The following is a 5,000-nucleotide window of genomic DNA, read 5'->3' as shown; positions in this document are numbered from 1 at the left end:
CAGTACACATTGTCCGACGCCACCCACAAAGACGGCATCCTCTGTCCACCACGAAGTCGTCGACCGACAATCACGCCACCCGCACCCGTACGTGCCCCACCCCACCCACCAAAATCGCAAGTCCAGCGGATGAACGGCGGACGTTTCCCGCACTCGTAAGTTGCAATCCACACCTATATCTTGCGTTTCATGAAGAGTTTTATCCAATATTCGACATTCCCGCTGTCCCTAAACGTGCTCTAAGTCTGTGCGCGACCGCGTCGCTCACTGTACGGATTCCGATGCTGAGCGATCAGCTATGGGCCGCCCCATCCACGTCGGTCCCCGTGGGCGTTGCACTCGCAGTCGCAAAGACTCTGGGCAATGGCTATGTGCGCTCCGCAATATATTACTGGGACGAGTAATGAGGGTCCGAGCCCCCAGTGTGGGGAAAGTGTTTCGCAGCCCTGACCCACCGGCACGGTGTTGCGTCCCCCCACCTCAAACATGTGACGTAGTCACACCACCGGTTTTGACTAATAGACAGAATGTTTATAATCATATGCCATACACCGGGGGACGATGCCGCGAGGTGTAGCTAGCTAGTGCAGTCGCACCGCTACTACTGTACAGAGATAGAACAGGCATTGACTATACATACATTAAGCTTATACGCGGCGGTGCTTAGTAATACGCGCAGTCATCGGAATATAGATAACACATACAACTGTCCCTATACATGCTGAACGTCTGTGCACACAATGTCAACCACACGTCACCCACACACTCCATCACCCACTAGTCTATGCCTGTAACAGACGCAGACACAACATCTAAGTACCAGCATGGAACAACATCCAGTGCATCCTCTCGGCCACAGTACACCATCCACACTATGATAACCAGACCGGGACGTCGAACCAGAAAACTGAATATCCCACTCTTCCTACAACCACCATTGCTCAGATACGCCACCAACACCCACACATGTCCTACACAGGGGTGCACCCAACAGCACCACACTGCCGCATCTCACAGCACATAAACAATGGCAGGAATGAAAGACACAGGTGTGCCACTCCTTTGCCACAAACACAGAACGGGCGCGCCACCTGCCATGAGCCACAAGTGCAACTGACGTGACATATCTGATAGTGCCTCAGGCGTCCACTTACTACCATCACTATCAACGAACCTCGCCACCCCACCCCCCCCCCACACACACCATCCCTTAACCCAACTTCTGCCTTAACCTAACCCAACTTCTGCCTTAACCTAACCCAACTTCTGCCTTAACCTAACCCAACTTCTGCCTTAACCTAACCCAACTTCTGCCTTAACCTAACCCAACTTCTGCCTTAACCTAACCCAACTTCTGCCTTAACCTAACCCAACTTCTGCCTTAACCTAACCCAACTTCTGCCTTAACCTAACCCAAGTTGCGCCTTAACCTAACCCAAGTTGCGCCTTAACCTAACCCAAGTTGCGCCTTAACCTAACCCAAGTTGCGCCTTAACCTAACCTAAGTTGCGCCTTAACCTAACCCAAGTTGCGCCTTAACCTAACCCAAGTTGCGCCTTAACCTAACCCAACTTCTGCCTTAACCTAACCCAACTTCTGCCTTAACCTAACCCAACTTCTGCCTTAACCTAACCCAACTTCTGCCTTAACCTAACCCAAGTTGCGCCTTAACCTAACCCAAGTTGCGCCTTAACCTAACCCAAGTTGCGCCTTAACCTAACCCAAGTTGCGCCTTAACCTAACCCAAGTTGCGCCTTAACCTAACCCAAGTTGCGCCTTAACCTAACCCAAGTTGCGCCTTAACCTAACCCAAGTTGCGCCTTAACCTAACCCAAGTTGCGCCTTAACCTAACCCAAGTTGCGCCCTAACCTAACCCACGTTGCGCCCTAACCTAACCCACGTTGCGCCTTAACCTAACCCACGTTGCGCCCTAACCTAACCCACGTTGCGCCCTAACCTAACCTACGTTGCGCCCTAACCTAACCTACGTTGCGCCCTAACCTAACCTACGTTGCGCCCTAACCTAACCTACGTTGCGCCCTAACCTAACCTACGTTGCGCCCTAACCTAACCTACGTTGCGCCCTAACCTAACCTACGTTGGGCCCTAACCTAACCCACGTTGCGCCCTAACCTAACCCACGTTGCGCCCTAACCTAACCCACGTTGCGCCCAAACCTAACCCACGTTGCGCCCTAACCTAACCCACGTTGCGCCCTAACCTAACCCACGTTGCGCCTTAACCTGCCCTGTAATTGTTAGTTATATGAATCTAGGAATTCGTGTAGCGTTGCCTAATTGCAACCATCTCAACATAGTTCACTTCGCGCACACTGTGGTGTTCTGCGTATTGATTCATTTTACGGTGCGTACCCTCACATCTTGCGAGTGTTGCTTACTTTCCACATGGTCCCGCTATCCACTGTATTGTGTACTGCAATAGGACGTATATCGCCCCCGCCCCCCCCCCCCCCTCCCCTCCTGTCACCTCTAGCTCGTCGGTCAGGAGTTCGCGTGTTGAATGCGCTTCGCAGCTGTGCAATGGCATTCGCATACGTACGCTGGCCACCTTCCACGTGTTCTTTCGTGCACACGTCGCAGCGTGTATGTATGCTGATGGAGTGCGTCGTGACACACAACATCCAGGCATGCAAGACTCGTAGAAGTCGCAAATGTAGATGGATGTCTACGTTTGCTGCCCAAGTTACGCAAATGAACTGGAAATCCGTTGTTGCGCGGTTGTTCGCGCTGGAGGTGAATCGTTGATATCGACGATCGGTACAGGTATTAACCGGTTGCTTCAGCGACACCCGTCATACCCACGAACGTGAGTGGGCATGTGGGTATGAAGCGATACGCGGCGGTGGCTGGGTGGGACCGTCCCCGGCCGGTGAGGGGGGGGCGCCCGGCGTGCTGGCCGCGCGCTGCGTGGGCGCACGCGCGGCAGCCGGCTGGTGGGGGCGCCCAGTGGCAGGCGCGCCGGCTGACGGAGGCGGCAGGCGGCGCATCTGCGTGCCGGCGCACCCAGCGCGCGGCGCCGTGCGGCCAAAGTGGGTCCTCCCGGGCCCGGTGCGAAGCGCGGTGGACATCTGCAGTGTGCTGGTCCGATTGAGGACTGTGTGCGTTGAGGATGCGCCGCCGCCCGGCACTCGGCGCCGCGACGCCGTCTGCTGCTCGGTCGCCCCCGCGGTTCTCGCAGGTGGTTTGTATCGCAGCTGTGCGGATGTGTTGGCGCGTGCGCTGTGCTGGGAGAGTTCGCTTTGGCACCCAAGTGGGGCTCTGCCCCTCTGTGGCGCTGGCGTTGGAGCTGCCCGGTCACTGTTTGTGGCCGCGTGTTGTCTCCCGCCGGCAACACCACGACAGCACGCTCCCGGGCCTCTGTCGGCAGCGGCAAGCTCAGTTGGGAGCACGGGTGGTCGCACTGAAAGCGTCTCTACTCGCCTATCTCCGGGCGATTGCGCCTCTCTCGAACCCGACCAAGTACTTAGGACGGCGCTGCGCGCCGCCGGGACCTGAGAGGGTTTCGAGGTGTATCGTGCAGGGGAGCCCAGCCTCCTCCTGTTTGCAGAATAATTGAGCGGACGCTTGCGTGTTCGCGCGGGCCCCCGGGACACACTCCGGGCGGCCGGCTGCTCAGCTCTAGTTGACGCAGCTCCCTGGTTGATCCTGCCAGTAGTCATATGCTTGTCTCAAAGATTAAGCCATGCATGTCTCAGTACAAGCCGCATTAAGGTGAAACCGCGAATGGCTCATTAAATCAGTTATGGTTCCTTAGATCGTACCCACGTTACTTGGATAACTGTGGTAATTCTAGAGCTAATACATGCAAACAGAGTCCCGACCAGAGATGGAAGGGACGCTTTATTAGATCAAAACCAATCGGTCGGCTCGTCCGGTCCGTTTGCCTTGGTGACTCTGAATAACTTTGGGCTGATCGCACGGTCTTCGTACCGGCGACGCATCTTTCAAATGTCTGCCTTATCAACTGTCGATGGTAGGTTCTGCGCCTACCATGGTTGTAACGGGTAACGGGGAATCAGGGTTCGATTCCGGAGAGGGAGCCTGAGAAACGGCTACCACATCCAAGGAAGGCAGCAGGCGCGCAAATTACCCACTCCCGGCACGGGGAGGTAGTGACGAAAAATAACGATACGGGACTCATCCGAGGCCCCGTAATCGGAATGAGTACACTTTAAATCCTTTAACGAGTATCTATTGGAGGGCAAGTCTGGTGCCAGCAGCCGCGGTAATTCCAGCTCCAATAGCGTATATTAAAGTTGTTGCGGTTAAAAAGCTCGTAGTTGGATTTGTGTCCCACGCTGTTGGTTCACCGCCCGTCGGTGTTTAACTGGCATGTATCGTGGGACGTCCTGCCGGTGGGGCGAGCCGAAGGCGTGCGACCGCCTCGTGCGTGCTCGTGCGTCCCGAGGCGGACCCCGTTGAAATCCTACCAGGGTGCTCTTTATTGAGTGTCTCGGTGGGCCGGCACGTTTACTTTGAACAAATTAGAGTGCTTAAAGCAGGCAAGCCCGCCTGAATACTGTGTGCATGGAATAATGGAATAGGACCTCGGTTCTATTTTGTTGGTTTTCGGAACCCGAGGTAATGATTAATAGGGACAGGCGGGGGCATTCGTATTGCGACGTTAGAGGTGAAATTCTTGGATCGTCGCAAGACGAACAGAAGCGAAAGCATTTGCCAAGTATGTTTTCATTAATCAAGAACGAAAGTTAGAGGTTCGAAGGCGATCAGATACCGCCCTAGTTCTAACCATAAACGATGCCAGCCAGCGATCCGCCGCAGTTCCTCCGATGACTCGGCGGGCAGCCTCCGGGAAACCAAAGCTTTTGGGTTCCGGGGGAAGTATGGTTGCAAAGCTGAAACTTAAAGGAATTGACGGAAGGGCACCACCAGGAGTGGAGCCTGCGGCTTAATTTGACTCAACACGGGAAACCTCACCAGGCCCGGACACCGGAAGGATTGACAGATTGATAGCTCTT

At 55.0% G+C, this 5,000-nt stretch overlaps 1 non-coding gene across 1 annotated transcript in view; it reads left to right on the top strand.

Moving 5' to 3' along the window:
- Nucleotides 1–3,653: 3,653 nt before the first annotated feature.
- Nucleotides 3,654–5,000, top strand: part of LOC126197302 (small subunit ribosomal RNA) — a 1,908-nt gene continuing 561 nt past the window's right edge. The window contains exon 1 of the ribosomal RNA XR_007539673.1: nt 3,654–5,000. This exon is cut by the window's right edge and continues 561 nt beyond it. This is a non-coding gene — a ribosomal RNA (small subunit ribosomal RNA).

This window comes from Schistocerca nitens, chromosome 7, assembly GCF_023898315.1.
Source record: "Schistocerca nitens isolate TAMUIC-IGC-003100 chromosome 7, iqSchNite1.1, whole genome shotgun sequence".
NCBI lineage: Eukaryota > Metazoa > Arthropoda > Insecta > Orthoptera > Acrididae > Schistocerca > Schistocerca nitens.
The sequence above is the reverse complement of the archived record's forward strand: the minus strand, read 5'-3'. Positions and strand labels throughout refer to the sequence as shown.